This window comes from Gorilla gorilla, chromosome 21 (assembly GCF_029281585.2).
Source record: "Gorilla gorilla gorilla isolate KB3781 chromosome 21, NHGRI_mGorGor1-v2.1_pri, whole genome shotgun sequence".
NCBI classification, from domain to species: Eukaryota; Metazoa; Chordata; class Mammalia; order Primates; family Hominidae; genus Gorilla; species Gorilla gorilla.
Window position 1 is genome coordinate 34,472,580 of NC_073245.2, and position 19,535 is coordinate 34,492,114.

General features: G+C 47.4%; 1 protein-coding gene across 7 annotated transcripts in view; it reads left to right on the forward strand.

Moving 5' to 3' along the window:
• The window catches only part of SYNDIG1 (synapse differentiation inducing 1), a 196,772-nt gene that overhangs the window by 24,585 nt on the left and 152,652 nt on the right, over positions 1 to 19,535 (forward strand). For 2 of the 7 annotated variants that reach the window (XM_063702427.1, XM_055372361.2), the window contains exon 2: positions 10,070 to 10,154. The exons of the other annotated variants lie outside the window; for them this stretch is intronic. The gene's annotated coding sequence lies outside the window, so the exon portion shown is untranslated. The remainder of the gene's footprint in view (positions 1 to 10,069; positions 10,155 to 19,535) is intronic. 7 annotated transcript variants of the gene reach the window in all.

A 19,535-nucleotide genomic window follows, 5' to 3' on the forward strand; every position in this document is an offset into this window, starting at 1 on the left:
TTTACCCCCCACCCTCAGGAGACCATTGGGCAGCCGCAAGCTCAGAGGGGAGGCATGGCCGGGTGCTGGAGTCACCACCAGCATTGGAAGAGCACTGAGCCCCCCGGCTGGCCAAGCTCAGTAGGTAGTGAGAGAAGGAAGAAAAGATAAAGGAAGGGTCTTGGAGTCATCCCAACGTGTGGAGGCCCAGAGGAGGAGACCCAGCCCTGGAAGCTGGGGACAGAGCCGCGGACACTGGCCTTTTGAGATCCCTGGCTCTGGCAGCTCGGCTGGTTGCATCCCGGCCACACCCCTGCTCGCTGGGTATGGGGAGGGAGGATCTGGGAGAGAACTGGGTTTGAACACAGCAGAGGCTTCACCAGCAAAGTACAAGGGCAGGGAAGAGGGCCGAGGGCGGGGCGGCACACACGGCCGAGGACTGGATCACTGAGTGCAGATTGAGCAGCACAGCAGGGCAGTATGTGTGGGACTGGTGGTGTAAGGGAAGATAGTGAAGGATGGAGGATTGAGCACACAGTGTCAGGGAAGCTGCTGGGGGCATGAGCAGGGAGGAATGCTGAGAAGAGTGGCCTTAGAACCACACAGCTAGAGGAGCTGGCGGGTCCGAGGGTGACTGTGGGAGTGGATGGCTCAGGAGGAGCAGCAGGAGAGATCATAGAAGTGGGGCGTGATGAGCTCGAGAAGCTAGCACGTTGGGTGGGCACTGAAGTCACAGAGAGTGGCGTAGGCAGTGGTGGGTGAATGGACAGGGTGCCTGGTGCTGACATCACTCATTCCTGGGGGACTGGTGCCACCAAACATCTGTGAAATTGAGCCCCGAGGGACGACGAGGAACAGGATGCAGGGAACAGACACCCCCGGGAGAGGGGCTTGTGGCCGGGAGGGTGGGCAGGACTGGCGGCAGCAGGGACCGGGGCCCTGAGGGGCCACCCTACTCACCCTGTCCCTTTGCCCTGCAGAAGGCTGGCCTGACTACCCAGGGGAACCCCTGCTGTGCTGGCTTCGGGGACCTCAGATGTGACAGGCACCTCCAGCCTTCCCCATGTCCTGAGAGAGGACCTGGTGGCCTTCTTCCCCTCTGAGGGAGGCCCAGAAATGCACTTGGTGCCCTGGCAGGGTGCAGGGCCTCCTCAGCCCTCTGAGTTTTTGCATTAATGTAGGACCCTCTGTCAGGAGTGACTCCTGCTACCTCAGTCCAGGTCCAGGGTTCTCATTCATTCTATAACCATGCCCTGGTCAGTTAAAAAGGTAGAACTCAGTTACAAGAACAGTCACTAATGCATCTGCGGTAGTCATGGTCGTTGACAGCTGCATTTATTATGCTTAACACTGTAAATTTAAACTAAGACAAGGATACGACGCAGTACAATGGCCATGTTCCTCTACTAGGGTGGGATTTGCCACTTAAACTTCATGACCCACTTTTATGACATTCTCAGGGACATCAGAAGGGAGGGTGGATTTCCTGTCAGCTGTTTCAGAAGACAGGACTACCCTCCAGGCCCTCAGCTCACTTCTGACCTGCCCTCTGGTCTGCCCCTGGCTTGCTGGAGGCCAGCCACTTGGCCGCTTTTAGAGGGTCACCTCCCCATTCACTGCACATGACACTTATCCAAGGCCACCCGCACCCCAGTTTATCCCTCAGGCATCACCCCAGTTATAGTCCCAGCCCGCTTTATGCAGTTCCCCGAGCTGACGGATTCTCTGTCATGCAATGGCAGCGAGGCTGGGAATGTGGCCTGTGGTCTGGGACCAGGAGGGCGGCTGTGCTGATCCACCTTTCCCTGAGATGCTGACTCGCAACCCAGCCTCCAACAGCAATGTGCATAGCTGGAACAAACACGCCAGAGAACATCCCCTTAAAAAAGTGCCTTGGGGATTTATTTGGACAGAACAAGGATCAAGTCCTAGGGCTAGGACTTCACTTTCCTCATGCACAAAACGAGAGTAATTGAGTTCTAAAGTTGACGGTACTCACATGGGATCACATTGGTGAGGTGGGCCAACCCCCTGGCCAAATGCTGGGCAAAGAGAGCTGCCTGGGAAATGGAGGTAGTTATTATTTCTGTTTTTATTTTTATTTTATTTATTTATTTATTTTTGAGATGGAGTCTCACTCTGTCGCCCAAGCTGGAGTGCAGTGGCACGATCTCGGCTCACTGCAAGCTCCGCCTCCCGGGTTCACGCCATTCTCCTGCCTCAGCCTCCTGAGTAGCTGGGACTACAGGTGCCTGCCACCACGCCTGGCTAATTTTTTGTTATTTTTAGTGGAGACAGGGTTTCACCATGTTAGCCAGGATGGTCTCGATCTCCTGACCTCGTGATCAGCCCGCCTCGGCCTCCCAGAGTGCTGGGATTACAAGCGTGAGCCACCAAGCCTGGCCATATTTCTGTTTTTAAAAACTGGGGTTGACTGCATGTTTCAGGAGCAGCAAGAGAGGGAACCCATCCTTCGCTTTTCCCCGTAAATGTTAATTTGACGATACACTTGTCTGTTCCACCAGCTGTGGTGCTGATGGGACCGCATTGAATCTATGGCTGCGTTTGAGAAGTGTTGCCGTCTAATGATACTCAGTTTTCCAGTTAATGAACATGGATATCTCTCCATATATTTAGGTCTTCTGTGATTTCTTCCAATGAGATGTCTTGTAGCTCTCAGCAGACAAATGTTTCATTTCTTTTGTTAAATTTAATTCCTTAAGATTTTATCCTTTTTGATTCTAAAAGCATGGGTTTATATAGTGGAATTAATGTGGGTTTTGGCGTTGGGCACACCTGGGTGTAACTCTTACTGACCAGGTTTGTAATGCAGGGCAAGATACTGTTTTGTTTTGTTTTTTCTGAACATCTGTTTTCTCATCTTTAAAATGGGCATCATAATTCATTTCTACTTGGCTTAGTGAGATGATCACTTGGGATAATATGTGAAAATACACAGCACAGTGTGGTAAATACTAGTTTCCTTTCCCAGATCTACAGTAAAGCTTATCCTGACACTAAAGCACAATATCCCCTGACACAATATACCCAGAGCTGGGGGAGAAAAAAAGATCTGTTGGCTTTCACTTTTGTACTTTAAATATTTAAGATTTTTCTTACCCTTATTTTTTCTTTAGTGATGTAATTTTTATCTATTTCTAATTCTCAATTTCTATGCCTTCCCCCTCAAAATCTTCCTGGTACCTTTGAGTTTCTAGATCCAGCCTTAGTAGGCTTATTAGAGTTTTATATCTTCACAGTAGTACTAATACCATTTGCTTAATTTACTCTTTCATTGCTAGCTCATATTTTCTTAGGAGATAGAATTTTATCAGAATTTTATTCTTCTGTTCTTACATATTTGAAATGAGATGATTGATGTCCAGGTCCTGTGAATCAAGTAAGTTTTTTCTGCTTCTCTCTTTTTCTTTTCTTTTCTTTTTTTTTTGTTTGTTTGTGTTTTTTTGTTTGTTTGTTTGTTTGTTTTTGAGACAGGGTCTCTCTGTGCTGCCCAGGCTGAGTGCAGGGATGCGATCTCGGCTCACTGCAATCTTCGCCTCCCAGTTCAAGCAATTCTTGTGCCTTGGCCACCCGAGTAGCTGGGACTACAGGTGTGTGCCACCAAGCCCGGCTAATTTTCATATTTTTAGTAGAGATGGGGTTTCACCATGTTGGTCAGGCTGGTCTTGAACTCCTGGCCTCAAGAGATCTGCCCACCTTGGCCTCCCAAAGGGCTGGGATTACAGGTGTGAGCCACTGTGCCCAGCCTCGGTTTCTCTTAATTTAGTATTTGTTTTCTTTTAAATCACAAATGGGCTTCTTAGATTTCAGGGCAGTTGGGGTCTTGGAAGGGATTGAACTAGTCTTCTATGTGCACTGTACTGCCCACGCCATACAGAGGGGAGGTAAGAACAGATGGAAAAGCAGCATTTCTTCAGGAACCTGGGGTCTCTGCCCAAAGTTAAATGGATACAAGGGCTTCTAGGCAACCCTGAGGCCCATTGCTGTTAAAAAGAAAAACCAGGAGCTGGTGAAGAATGTCAGCTATGGGGGCTGAAGAGCAGAGCTTAGCTTATGGCCCCAGAGTGTATTTGAAGATCATACACTATTCTGGTTTTATATGTGATCTGTGGATCCACTTCTGCCTGAAGGAGATGGAAAACAATGGCTAAGTGCTGACAGTAAAGAGCTCTTTCAACCTGGATTGTCCAGACCCATGATCTTACACTGGAATCTCAACACAGGCTGTCATATAGAGCAGACTTGGCCATCAGCCAAAGGCATGGGCAGGTTATTTAAATAAACACCAGAATCTCACAGCCCTCATTCCAGGGTGGTTTCCCACATGCTGATCTCACAGCCCAGGCCCTGAAGAGGTGTCCAGTCAGCAGACTCTTTAAACAAAAACAAATCAGCCGACTTTACTGAAGTTTGATTGACACACAAAAAGCTGTGCATGTTTAACATATGCAACTTGAGGAGTTTGGACCTCAGTGTACACCCCTGGAGTCATCAACATACTTTGTGCCATCACTTCATCACTATTCATCACTTCCAAAAGCTTCCTCCCACCCCATTTATTTATTATTAGTAGTAGTAGTATTTGTGATAAGAACACTTAACATAAGGTCTACCCTCTTAGCAAAATTATAAGTGTATATTATATAGTGTATATTATAAGTGTATATTAAAATTTTGTCCTTTAAATTTCTACGTTAGCCATAGGCGCTGAGCTGCACAGTAGCTTGCTAGGACTTTGTCATTTTGTATAACCAAAATTTTGTGCCTCTTGACCAACACTTCCCCATTCCCATCTCCCTTTCCCTGCCTCTGGCAGCCACCATTCCACTCTCTGTTGCTGTGAGTTTAACTATGTTAGATTCCTCATGTCATATATGTAGATGTGTCCTTGTGTGTAACCGTGTTCCACTTAGCATAATGTCCTTCAGGATTCCTCATGTCATGTATGTAGATGTGTCCTTGTGTGTAGCTGTGCTCACTTAGCATAATGTCCTTCAGGCTTGTCCATGTCACAGAGGTCAGGATTTCCCTCTTTGGTAAGGTTGACCAGTGTTCCGTGGTGTGTACACCACCTTTTTTTCCTTCATTTGTCTATCAGTGGGCCCTTAGGCTGCTTCCACGCCTTGGCTGTTATGAAGAATGCTGCAGGGAACACGGGTGTGCGGCGTCCAGACGCACAACCAGAAGCAGGATTGCCAGGTCATAGGGTAGTTCGAGTTTCCATTTTTTGAGGAACTGTTTTCCCCAGTGGCTACACCAGTCAGTAGACTCTCAGTAGGCACTAGTTTCTCCTGTTTTGTTTGTTTGTTTGTTTGTTTGTTTGTTTTGAGACGGAGTGTAGCTGTTGCAAGTGCAGGCTGGAGTGCAGTGGCACGATCTCGGCTGACTGTAAACTCTGCCTCCCAGGTTCAAGTGATTCTCCTGCCTCAGCCTCCCGAGTAGCTAGGATTACAGGTGTGCAGCATCATGCCCAGCTAATTCTTGTATTTTTAGTAGACATGGGTTTTCACCCATGTTGGCCAGGCTGGTCTCGAACTCCTACCGCCTGAGCCTCCCAAAGTGGTGGGGTTACAGGCGTGAGCCACTGCGCTCAGCCTAGTGAAAGATGGGAATCCTTCCTGATCCAGTTCAGCCACAAGTGGTCAGAGGAGGAATAGGACATGAGGTTTTATGTTCTCATTCTCAGGCCCAGTGGCACAGTTATTTCTGGCAGTGTGGAAGGATAATTAACTCATATTCACCACCACCCTACTCTGCTACCCAGGCAAGGCTGCACTGCATACATCCATAAATGACAATTAGGATGTTTACCTATGAACATGAGAGAACTACCAACATGCGCCAACCTGTGATGGCATAAACACTTACAGCAACTAATGTGGACTAGAAGTGACATGTACGGACTGAGTCGGTACCTGTCAAGATTCACTGGCTTTGCCAAGAACCTAACTGTCCAAACAGCCATTCTCCATGCCCTGCCTGGGTAGAGGCTGCTCACTGGTGGGAGAGAAAGCAAGAAAGCAAAAGCATCCTTGGTAAGGCAAGGAGTGAACACGCTCCCATCATGTAAAAATTCTATACAACACAATGAAAATCTTTATACATAGTTCACATCAATATATGTAAGGCTGATTCCTGATTATCAGCCAAGGGAGTGGGGTAATAGATGCCTTATAAATCATGCCAGTAATTTTCACGATTCTAATGCAAATAGCTACACTGAGAAGTGCCATCACTGCTCACTCCGTACCCACTCATCTCCCCGGATTTAGTGAGAAATGAAATGGCCCAAAGGTGGGCATCAGGAAAGGGAACCCAAAAAAGGCCACAGCCAGCCAGCCATGTCCAGACTGTGGGATTGCTGCCAAAGACTCCAGACTCAGTTTCTGTGCATCTGTGTCGACAAAAGCACCAGAACTTGCTAGCATCCCTAGTCCTCTCGGTGATGATGATGTTTGATTTATGCATGTATATCTCTCAAATGGCATTTTAAATGATGCCAAATGTGATTCCTATGTTTCTTTAAAAGTGAATAAATATAATTCACAGAAATCGTTGATAGAAAATGGCAGAAAAAATAGAAATACCTTCTATGCTGCCAAAGAAAGGATGGAGTCCTTTTCTATCGAGTGCTGTTTTCATCCTTTTTCCATGAGTTTCCACAAAACATTGGGCTGTTCAGGCATTTCAGTATCAACTTAGAGAGTTGGCTGTTTCTAGTTGGAAAACAAAAGCAGATTATTTTCTTTCTTTCTTTCTTTCTTTCTTTCTTTCTTTCTTTCTTTCTTTCTTTCTTTCTCTTTGTTTGTTTCTTTCTTTTTTTTCTTTCTCTCTCTCTTTCTTTCTTCTTTTTTTCCTTCTGTCTTAACTCAAGTGATGTGTGCCATGCTTGTTACAGATCATAAAACCCAAGCGCACTGCTGTGTGCAGACACCACAGCGTCTTTCTTTAGACTTGACCTCACGTCTGGCTCCACAACATGCTTAGTTAAAGCTCAGCTTTTAAAATGATGGTCCTGTCAGCCATGTCCATTGGAACATCAGTGACCTGCCTGACCAAGGAGGACACTGCAGAGCGTGGGATTTATATCTGGAAGCATGTACTGTGGAAGATTCATTCCTCATAAAGCAAAATAAATTGCATTTATGATCTTAGGCTGACAAGGTGTATACACAACTCGGGGGAAGCCCTGAGGGAAAGTTTTCTAACTAGTGAAGAAATATTGAAAACAGAAGTGGGGTAGCTGTCCAACTCTACCATATAAACACTAAAAAACACAAGAAATGAAACTTGAAAAAAAGATATTTCCTCAAACTGGCAAGCATACTAAAATAATTTGAAGCTTTTAGGAAAAGAAATCTACCTATCTATCTACTTATCTACCTATGTAGATAACATCTATCTACCTATGTAGACAGCATATTTACATATTCCATCTATTTTTGTATATTATAAAGGTTATTTTGTACTTTACATATGTAGGGTGTGCTTTGCTTTGCACATTGTACTTCTACTTATAATCTACTAAAACTCTTGAAGATGGCGATTCCTCTGGGACCTGAATGTCGTACCTGTAGCTTCCATATCCTCTGCAGCATGCACAGGGCAGTAGCCACGGATGACAGCGAAGATAGCATGTGTGAGGTGCTCTGAGCAGCAGGAGTGGATTCCATGGATCGAATCTGTGAATCCAGTTCACGGATATCGTTGATCACCCTTCAAGCTTATTTCAGGCCCTAAGCTGTGCTGTGCCCAGCCGTTTACGTGGCTGCATTTCTGATGGGAAGCTATATAGAGTAGGGACTGGGGACAGAGGTCCCAAGGCCACACCGGCTGGGTTCAGATTCCAGCCTTGCCACTTATTAGCTGTGTGACCATCAGTGACATACTTTGCCTCTCTGTACCTCTGTTCCCTCTTCTGGAAATGGGGGTAGTTATAGAATGTCCATGTCACAGGGGGTTATGACGTATTTCATGGTAAGGTGCTTAGTCCCTGTGCTTCCGATATTATTTGTCTGTCATGCACTAGCCTCTGTCTTACAGAGCTAAAGAAGCACCCACTTGTGGTGTCTCATCCAGGAGAGTTTTATGCATCAGAGCAAGTAAGGCCGGTGCCCCAGGTGTACCCACTGGGCACTCACCTCTGCAGGCCCCGAACTGCTTCTGGCTGACACCTGTGGCCTTTTTCCTGGGGATTCTTTTCCAGCAAGGGGAGACTGCTCTGCCCATGCCAGGGCAAGCTAAGGGCTGAGAACGAATGGCCCACGAGCAGCCCTTGGCCAGTGGCGGGCAGGAAGTTGCTGGGCAGATGCCCCTGTCCTGATAGCTGTGAGTGAATGTCCTATACAGTCCCCCAGACGTTCCCACAGGGCTGAGCCCCAGCCACTGGCAGCAGCAACTGGCTTAACCACACATACCCCTCGCCTTCTTTCTGTTCCCTACCTTTCTTGCCCCTACCCAGTGCTTTCTGGAACCACCTCCCAAATGAACTGTGTGCACTCAGATCCTCGTCGCAGGGCCAGCTTTTGGGAGGTCTTGGGCATCATCCTGGATGCAGGAATCATAGCCTTATGGAAGCAGCAGGCCTGTTCTGCGTCATCTGCTTTCTCCCCATCACTAAGTGAATCCTGTCCAGGACAAGTGGCAAGCAGGGCTTGGTGTGTCACGTGGGAGGCAGTGTCTCTTGGGAAGCATCTCTGCCTGTGCATCAGTGCTGCTCTGATTCACAGAGCATCGTCCTGGCCTCTCCAGGATGAATCATACCCCGGGCACAGACAGGAATGAATGTCAGGGAGACAGAATCTCTCAGAATCCTCACCAGTGAATCTTCCCTGCAGAGTGCTGGGAAAGAATGACTTTGAAACAATCATTTATTTGACCCTGGCAGCTATTTCAGTGACTTTTAAGCAAGCTATTTTAGTGATTTTTAAGAGTTAGTATCATTCCATGGATGTCCCATTCAAATCTTTGTTAAGAACGTGCTAATTTGCTTTTCTGGATCAAATGCACATCCTCCAAGTGCATTGCCATTTGGCTTCTGGTTAGGATGATGTGAAGGCCTTGGGGCTGTCCTCTCTGTTAAAGGAAATAAAATACAAAGGTCACTGAAGAAGATAAGAGTGACAGTACTGATTCATACAGTGCCTGCTGACGTGTCTGGAAAGCAGAGCGCTGACATGGGAGTTTTGTCTTTGCATTTATGTTAATTCTGCTTTAAACTCTGGGAAATTAAGTAGATACGAACTTTGGCACAATTATGTTCAGTGATCATTCAAGATGTCATAGCATGAAGCCCATCACACTTCCAAGTTTCAAGGGCCCTTTATCTGGGATGCATGAATGGACAGATTCATGGTCAGGGTCTCAGAAGCTTTGTGGTCTTCAGCTGAGCTTGGGAAGCAGACTGTGCCCTCATTCTTCTCATTCTTTCTTCTCCGTTGCTCCTTCCTGAGGACTATGGGGGAAGGCAGGCGTCCCCTGCCAGAAGGCGGCTTGTAATGCCCGGAAATATAGCTGGGGATGCGTTCCTTCTGCACGGTACTTATCACGCAAGGCAGGGCGGACAGGTGGCAATATAACCAGCTAACTAAATGCACAGGTGATCCTAACAAGGTGGAGGAAAAAGATCAGGAAAAATGAGATCACACCAAGAGGGAGGTGAGCACCTCAAATATATTTCGGTGTCTAGAGCTGGCTGTGTGCTCAGCAGCAGTGCTGAGAGGGAGACACAATCAGCAGCATGACTCACAGTGTCCACGCGGTAAAAATAGACCAGGGGCTCAGGAGAAGCTCATCTACTTTTGCTCTGATACGGGATGCAGAGTTCTCATAGAAGCAATGAGCGTCACCCCCAAAATCCCCCAATGGGAATGCCTCCCCAGCCCCCCCAGCTCTCCAGTCCCTCTGACCCTTTGCTAGCTTTCCACCGCTCTTATCTGCAGAACTCATTTATTGAGCTCATGATCTCAGCCCCCTGGCGCTCCAATCCCCCTGACCCTGTGCTAACTTTCCTACAGCTCTTATCTGCAGAACTCACTCATTGAGCTCATGATCTGCCTCTCATCTTTAGGTCAAGTGTGAGCTTCACAAGAACACAGGCTTCTTCTGGCTGCTTCCCTGCCACCCCCAGCACTGAGAGCAGCGCCTACTGCAGGGTGCGTACTCGGGCATGACTTGTTGAATGACTGGATTGAAGACATTTCGTGAGGATTGCTGCTTACAAAGCAGATCCGTGGGATCCAGGGAGAGCAGGTTTTTGTTGCTTTTTTTTTTTTTTTGAGACGGAGTCTCGCACTTTCGCCCAGGCTGTAGTGCAGTGGCATGATCTTGGCTCACTGCAAGCTCCACCTCCCGGGCTCATGCCATTCTCCTGTCTCAGCCTCCCGAGTAGCTGGGACTACAGGCACCCGCCACCATGCCGACTAATTTTTTGTATTTTTAGTAGAGACAAGGCTTCACCGTGTTAGCCAGGATAGTCTTGGTCTCCTGACCTCGTGATCCGCCCGCCTCGGCCTCCCAAAGTGCTGGGATTACAGGCGTGAGCCACCGCGCCCAGCCAGGAGAGCAGTTTTATGCTTTGTGGACTTTCATTGGTGTGGCTATCTGATGGCTTGTTTCACTGCAGTGTAGATTGTGGCATAGGTAGCCTGGGGAGCAATGAAGTCGCACATAATAAAGAGACCCTATGCGTAGCAAAAAGGCTTAAAGGAACCCCTGGAAAGAAAACAGGGAAAGACAGGACAGAGATGCAGCGAAGGAAACCCAAGCCCAAACAAGCCCGGCTGAGCTCCCTTGGCCCTCTCTGGATGCCACCCTCACCCTGGCTCTAGGTCTCCATCTGTGGCTCGGAGGCTGCCTGGGGGCTGGGACCTGAGGCTGTATTGTCCCTGTGGTGGAGCATGGATGTTCTTAGTTTTCAGTTTTCTTCAGAATGAATCCGGATCCAAACTTTAAAATCTGTAGCTCATGAAGAACAGCTTCTACTTCAAAGAAGGCCAGTCACAAGGGAACATAGAGAGTTGGGAGATGTCAGAGTTGAGACGGAGACTAAACGGGGGTTGGCATATGCTGGCTCTCATGAGCTACGCAAAAGCCTTTGGTCTGTGCCCCGGGAGCTGGGTCACTGAAGAATTCCTGCAGAGCTGTCACAGAACCAGTTCCCCATCTGAAAGACCCTGTGACTGCTGCACTAGCCCAGTAAGGATGTGGGGAAGCAACTAGGAAATTGTTGAAGTGGCCTGGGTAAGAGGATGGTAGCTTGGTCCAGGGTGACGAGGGGGAAGAATCAGTAGGACTTGTTGATGCTTTGATTTTCATGGAGGAGGTGGTGAAGAGATCCCAGGTGTGGGGCAAGGCCACGTGAGCAGCGGCAGGGCTGTTCACAGACGTGGTGGGTGAGGAGCCAGCAGAGAGTCTGTGCATGTCCAGCTTGCTAGCTGAGTGGTCATCGGCACAGGGTAGGTAGGTGGCACCGCAGGCTACAGGGAGATGAGCTGGAAAAGGCTGAAGAGAGGACCTGGCAAAGAGTCATTGGGAAGCCATTGGGGAGCAGGAAAACCAGCCAAGGGTGCGCAGCCAGGGGAGCCCTGGGGAAATTCTCTCAAGGAGAAGGAAGATGCCCAGGGTGTCATATTTGTCCGAGGCCGGGCCTGGTGGGGAGAGGCGGTCATCCTCTGGACTCACTGGCGTTTAGGACCCCCTCAGTGGGGAAGAGGGGGGCTCAGAGTGGCTCCTACATATCCAAACCCCGGATCTGCCCCCCTTACTCAACCTAGCAGCTAAATTGGGGTGGATTTTAGGAATCCACATGGGTTGTTCCCTTCTGGGGTTTTTGTAAATGGCACTGCAACATTTTTAATAAAATTTAAATTGCAGAGCAGACTGGGTCCTCATTCTTAGGCAATCTTAGGTGGCTTCCGCCCATATTTGCTGTTTTCATGTTTACTCCACTCTCCCGGGTCAGCTGTTTATGCTGTCTGGATGCCTCTCAGTGTTCTCCTTAGGAGACCAAGTCCTGGACATCAGGGCACAGTGTGGCTGGGACTTATTTTAGAAGATCAGAAATCCGAATATAGAAAGTGGGTTGCTAGACTTTCCCCTTGCAGCACTTGAAGCAAAGTTGCAAAAAATCCTGACAATAGAGACATGCCATTAAAAGAGTTGAAGCATTTTCAGTTGTCTCATTCTCCCTATTCTGCCAAATTCTGTGATTTGGTAGTAGCTAGATGCAGTCATGAAAACAGCACTGCTAAGGGGAAATGGTTTCTTTGTAACTGGTCCAGAACATAGGTGCCAGGATGGCAGGAATCAGAGAGGAGTCATAGCAAACGCTGAACCTCCAGTGCCGACCCCAAGAGTACGACTTAGCTCCCACCAACTCCCAAGCCCTGGCCCCAGTTTATCCTAAGTGCCTTAATTTGGCACCGCCAGGTCTGGTTCATAAATAATCTCCGGGAGGAATTTCCATGAATGTGAACGCAGCTGCAGCTGAGAACATACCCACTGCCCAGGTAAGAGTCTGTCTGTCCAGCCATCCATATCCTTAGCAAGTTATAAGACAAGGGGCATGTGGAATAAGATGAGGTGAAACCTCTATCTAACTATGCCACATGCCAGGTGGCAGCACACCCACATACCCAAAAAGGGAAAGCGTGACTGTGATGCCACGTCTGAGTTGTCAGGAAACCACTCCAGCTTTAGGAGACAGAAATTCCCCCAACACCAAAGAGAGGGAGAGCATGGCCACAGTCTCCCTGGTGCCACCACAGCTGAGGGTGGCCAGTGCTTTGGGGTATTGGCACTGTTATTTTTTTCTTTGAAAGCTGAAGCAATAAGATCTCAGACTCTGAAGTTTTTCTTGAAGTCCTATTAAGGTCCACCAGAAAAGGTCCTTCTCTGGAAGCCCAGCCTGGCCCTGCTGCTGGGATGGAACTGTGGCCCTGTGGGCCTAATCTGGGATGGGCCACATCTAAAATAAAAGCTCCCATGGGTTCCCTCTGGTTTATTTTAAATCCGCTGATGCTGTGGTGTCCAGGGCAGTGGCTCCTCCAGGACCTGGCAAGCCGTGTTAGTGTGGTCCCAGGCAGTCCCACATCGGTTCCCAAAGCCAGGCATACCTGAGCCCTGTGGGCCCCAGTCACATGTGAGGGGCAGGTTTGAGTCACTCACACAGGCAGAGAAACTGGGCAGTGGGCAAGGAAGCCTCGGAGCTCATTTAGTCATGAGGGGATTCTAGAATAAAGGAAGGATTTGGCAAGAGTGCCCGGGTATCTTAGATGGGCTCCCCAGAAGCCCCCTGAGATAAGGATTTGGGTGATTTGGGTGCATGTAGCTTGCATGGGAAGTGATGCCAGAAAGCACTGGAAGTGGAGTGGGAAGTGAGCGTTTAGGGAGGCTGGCCAACGCACTTCGTCATCAGCCGTTCCCAGCTGGGCAATGGGCTCCAGTCCTGCTGGTGACCATGGCAGGTGGAATAGGACCTCCTCTGAGTTACTGGTGGTCCATCCTCCACCTCTGTCCGTCAAGGCTGCGGCTGCTCCTGGGCTCTGACCTCCCCCCACAGCCTCCCAAGCCTGTGGCCCACAGGAGCGTGCTGCCTGCTGGCCAGAGGATGCTGCCAGGGCTTGCCCAGGGATGAGAGCTGAGACACACAGCTGGGCACCAGGAATGCCTGAACCTTTCTGATTCATCATCTATATTCCCACGTGGTTCCTGAAGGAGGAATAAATAAGACTCAATACCAATTTGTCCCTGGTTGGTGAGAACCAGGGCTTTTCCGGAAGGAGCTGTGATGAGCTCAGCACAAGGCCCCTCCTTTGTTGGAAGCCCTGTTCCTAGCCCATCCCTCTCCAGCTGCAGGAACCCAGCCCTTGCCACACTCTGCTGCGCGCCTGGAGCCGTGAATGTGGCCCGCAGAAGAGGCCCCTTGCCTGCACCTGCTTAGTAGGAAGGTGGCAGCTTCCTCCTTTGGCTGCTGAAGGTCTGTGGGTGTGGGGGAGCCTTCCCTGCTAGAGATAAGAAACTGAGCAGTAGCGGGTGTGAGCAAGGCATCTGAGCTAGGCTGAGGCTCCTCCTCCATTTAACCAGAAGAGAAGCAGGCAGCAGGGGCCTCCTGCGGCCATCTGTTTCCTCCTGTCCAGGACATGCTAATGGGCACCATTTGCCCAGAATCCATGGTCCCACTCAAGGAGCTCATCTCCGAGAAGTGCTAGTGGGACAGCCAGGAGGTGCGCTGTTCCACGACCCGGGAACCTGCGCAGGGAAGCTGCCTTCCTGCAGGGAAGCACCCTCAGTGGATACAACAGTGACCTCTCAGAAGAGCCTGGGGCCCAAGAGGACCACTGCAGGCCAAACTACGAAGAAGTGTTCTGGATCTCCCCAGGTACCTAATGTGGTCTTAAAAGCATAAACCAATAAAAAGAAAAATGAAAAGTAAATGCCTGAGGAAAAGAGAAGACAAAACATAGATAAGAAAGGTGAGAAGGTTAAGAGACTAACACAAAAACATTAACCATGCGGTAAGTGGAAAATTAAAATTAAGGAGGATAATTTTTTTTTTTTTTTTTTTTTTGGGACAGAGTCTCACTCTGTAGCCCAGGCTGGAGTGCAGTGGCACAATCTCGGCTCACTGCAACCTCCACCTCCCGGGTTCAAGCAATTGTCCTGCCTCAGCCTCCCAAGTAGCTGAGATTACAGGTGTGCACCACTACGCCCAGCTAACTTTTGTATTTTTAGTAGAGACAGAGTTTCACCATGTTGGCCAGGCTGATCTCAAACTCCTGACCTCAAGTGATCTGCCCGCCTGAGCCTCCCAAAGTGCTGGGATTACAGGCGTGAGCCACCATGCCCTGCCCAGGAGGATAATATTTAAATGTCAGATAATTTCAAAGCCCCAGTGAAGAAAAACATAGGTGAAATGAAAGAGATTTTTAAACAAACGTTTAAATGAACAAACAAAAAAACTAGAGCCAACAAAATTCAGAGGAAAGCCTAGAAGTCGAAGATCAAATTTTAAAGTAAAAATAAAAACCAAATGAGCAGGCAAAAGTTAAAACAAGGCTAGGAGTTGGAAGAGCAATAAATATAGTTCTTCAGACTGATAAAAACCATGAGTGTGCACCAGCTCCCACTCCACTACCCTGCAGGCGCAGGCTGGAGTCACATGAGAACTGAAGAAAAGGGGAATAAATAGAGGTGGAAGCGGGAGGCTGAAGATGAAATCGAGGGTGTTACTACCAGGTCAACAAGAAATAAAAACCCAATTGCCCAGATGCCAGGTCCCACAACCCAACACATTCATGGCGATTTAAGAAAGTAACATGGAGTCAAAAGACCATCAGTAAAAAATGTAAAGAATCCCACAGGCCTTAAACATAACCTCCCTGCAATGAGCATTGGTTTACTGTTTGATGTCCCTTGGTCCCTGTAATTTTAGCAGAAACCCCTGATGCAGACACCTTAGTGTGAGTTTACAACCTGATGGGTTATGGGCATGTTTTATTTAGCCCCTTGAGGGATTTAGTGTACACACGTGTGTGTATGTATGTATATGTGTGTGTGTATTTCAGTTATTAGTGATTATAAAATAATTCTGGAGCTCCAGTTTCTCTGAACTGTTTTTCTTCTCTCTGTCTACTGGCTTATATTTTATTTCTATCATTAGATGTTACCCTTAAATTTTTAATATGCATTTCTTAATGTGCAAATTCTGGAGTTACTATTGTCCAACCTTCTTCCTAACAATACAAGGAGTTTAGAATCCCCTTGCTTTCTTACGCTATTGTTCCATATTTCAGTTCCTTCTAACTTTTGTTCCAGTAGAATTAACCATTGTGAGTGTGGTTAGTTTTGCTGTTGTTTTCTATAGTCAATGCTCATGAAATATCACTCGTGTTCTTTACTTACTTTCCACCTTGCATCTCATTTTTACTTTGTCTGATCAGTTTTCTTTTTTTCTGGAGAATATGCTTTAGTAGCCTTAATGAAGGGCTGTTAGTGGTTCATTCAGTTTTTGTACAAAGGCCTTATGTTTTCATTTGTGAATGATACTTTAAACAGGTATAGAATTCTAGGATAAAATGTTCTCTCTCACAAATGCTGAAATTATTTTTGATTTCCTTAACGGTTTCTGACATAGTTTGGATGTATGTCCCCAGTCCAAATCTCATGCTGAAATGTAATCCCCAATGTTGGAGGTAGGGCCTTGTGGGAGGTGATTGGATCATGGGGGTGGCTTCTTCATGAACGGTTTGGCGCTGGCCCCTTAGTGCTGCTCTCACCATAATGAGTGAGTTCTCCTGAGATCTGGTGGTTTAAAGGTGTGTGCCACCTCCCCGCTCACTCTTGTTCCTGCTTTGGCCAGGTGACCTGCCTGCTCCTCTTTTCCTTCCACCATGATTGGAAGCTTCCTGAGGCCTCCCCAGAAGCTGAGCAAATGCCAGCACCATGCTTCCTGTACAGGCTGCAAAACCATGAGCCAAATACACCTCATTTCTTTATAAATTACCTAGTATTTCTTTATAGCAATGCTAGAACAGCCTAATGCACTTTCTGTTGCTGTTGTTGAGAAACCTACTCTTGGTTTGCTTTTTTTCCTATAGGAATTTGAAATTATTTTCTCTGGGCTGGGCGCAGTGACTCACGCCTGTAATCCCAGCAGTTTGGGAGGCCAAGGCGGGCAGATCACCTAAGGTCAGAAGTTCAAGACCAGCCTGGCCAATATGGGGAAACTCCATCTGCACTTAAGAAAAAAAAATAGTTAGGCATGGTGGCGGGCACCTGTAATCCCAACTACTAAGGAGGCTGAGGCAGGAGAATCTCTTGAACCCGGGAGGCAGAGGTTGCAGTGAGCTGAGATTGCGCCATTGCACTCCGGTCTGGGTGACAAGAGTGAAACTTGATCTCAAAAAAAAAAAAGAAAGAAAAGAAATATTTTTCTCTGGTTGAGATCATATTTTTGTCTTTTGTATTGTATAGTTACTATATTTAGTGTGGGATAGCTTTAATTTACCTTGTATTGTGTATGTCTGAATCTGTAAATTCACATCTTTTATTAGTTCTGAGAAATTCTCAGATATTTTCAGATAATGCCTCTTCCCCATTCTCAGTGTTCTCTCAGTCTGGAATTCCCAGTCTATTCATCTGGATTTTCTATTAGTAAATTGGGAGACCTTCTCATTTTTATCTTCCTACCTTTTAATATGTCTTTCATAGTTTCCATATTATGCTGAATTCTAGGTAGTATCATCAGTTCCATATTCCAGTTCAAGTCCCTCATCAGATATTTCAAGTTTGCTTATTAACTCATCCATTGTGTCTTAAATTCAGTATTTATTTTTATTTCGGGAAATTCCAATTTGCCTTGTCTCTTTTAATAATGTATTTTTCCCTGTGTGGATTTGGTTTCTCCTTGTGTGCTAGAATATCTTAAAAGAGACTTACTTTATCACTTGAAATTCTTGGAAAGATGCTTTCCCTGCTGACTGAGGCTCAGGGCAGGCCATTTCTTGGTAAATTTTAAAATTTTGAATGTCGACCTTTCTCCATGGCACTTTAACTGAAAATTGTCATTATGCATTTCCTGAAGTGAGAATGCAGTACCAGGTACCCCTTGGAATCACTGACATGTCACCACTTTTTATGTTAGTTCCTCAGCGTAGGAGTTTCCTAGCTGCACAAATACTAAAATCCCAAACCCCGGATACACGTGGTGCTGTGTTTTCAGCATAGAACTTTCCCAGCACCAGGCCAATGGGACCACCCCATGTTTTCCCTCACTGAACTGATGGGCAGAGTGATTCTGGATTCAGAGTTTTCACTGGATACATTATGCTCTGAGCTTCCCATCTTTGTTTGGGGGTCTGGTTTCCACTCCCTTCTTGAGGAGACCCAGGCCCTGTCTCCTCTGCCCCTGCCACTAAACACATGCCCTGCTGCCAGGACTGACTTCTCTCCCCACAATGCGGCAGTATCAGCTTGGGCTTAAGGCTTCATATCTAACTTTCCTCCTTAATTCCAGCCCCTGAAGATTTCCCTTGCTTTCCTATGACCTTAGCTGTGGCTTAAAAAAATTGCTATGTTATGCAGCATACTTACATGCTTTATTGCAGGAAGTGTTTGAAGTGAGTCTGGCACCAGGTTTAAAACCAGTTTCTGCTGAGAAATTTGAAGAACTGGCAATATGACGTCTGTCTTTCAGCAGGACTAAAATTGGCTAGTGGCAGGGGGCATGTACTCTCTGTTCAGTCTCTAACTTATCACCTGTAATATTATTTTGACTCCTGTGTAGGCATTTATGATTCAGCATAATATATTCCATCTTTTACCCTTTTCCACAAAATGGACCCTAACAGCATCCAGTTCATATCCCAGTTCTGTACCACAAGCCTTTACTATTGATATAGGAGAACGGCAGCCATGAGGCACCATTGGTCTTAAGGAAAAAAAATATATATATATATATATATATACACATATATATATATACATATATATGTGTATATATATATATATATGTATATATATATATATGTGGTGGTTCCAAGATGGCCAAATAGGAACAGCTCCAGTCTACAGCTCCCAGCGTGAGCGTTGAAGAAGATGGGTGATTTCTGCATTTCCAACTGAGGTACTGGGTTCATCTCACTGGGGCTCATCGGACAGTGGGGGCAGGACAGTGGGTGTAGCCCACTGAATGTGAGCCAAAGCAGGGCGAGGCATCGCCTCACCCGGGAAGCACAGGGGGTCAGGGAATTCCCTTTCCTAGCCAAGGGAAGAGGTGATAGACGGCACCTGGAAAATCAGGTCCCTCCCACCCTAATACTGCACTTTTCCAAGGGTCTTAGCAAACGGCACACCAAGAGATTATATCCCATGCCTGGCTCCAAGGGTCCCACGCCCACGGAGCCTCGCTCATTGCTAGCACAGTAGTCTGAGATCAAACTGCAAGGCAGCAGCAAGGCTGGGGGAGGGGCGCCTGCCATTGCTGAGGCTTGAGTAGGTAAACAAAGCTGGGAAGCTCAAATTGGGTGGAGCCCACTGCAGCTCAAAGAGGCCTACCTGCCTCTGTAGACTCCACCTCTTGGGGCAGGGCATAGTCGAACAAAAGGCAGCAGAAATCTCTGTAGACTTAAATGTGTCTGTCTGACAGCTTTGAAGAAAGTAGTGGTTCTCCCAGCACAGAGTTTGAGATCTGAGAACAGACAGACTGCCTCCTCAAGTGGGCCTCTGACCCCCGAGTAGCCTAACTGGGAGGCAAACCCTAGTAGGGGCAGACTGACAACTCACATGGCCGGGTACCCCTCTGAGATGAAGCTTCCAGAGGAACAATCAGGAAGCAACATTTGCTGTTCTGCAATATTTGCTGTTCTGCAGCCTCCGCTGGTGATAACCAGGCAAACAGGGTCTGGAGTGGACCTCCAGCAAACTCCAACAGACCTGCAGCTGAGGGTCCTGACTGTTAGAAGGAAAACTAATAAACAGAAAGGACTTCCACACCAAAACCCCATCTGTATATCACCATCATCAAAGAACAAAGG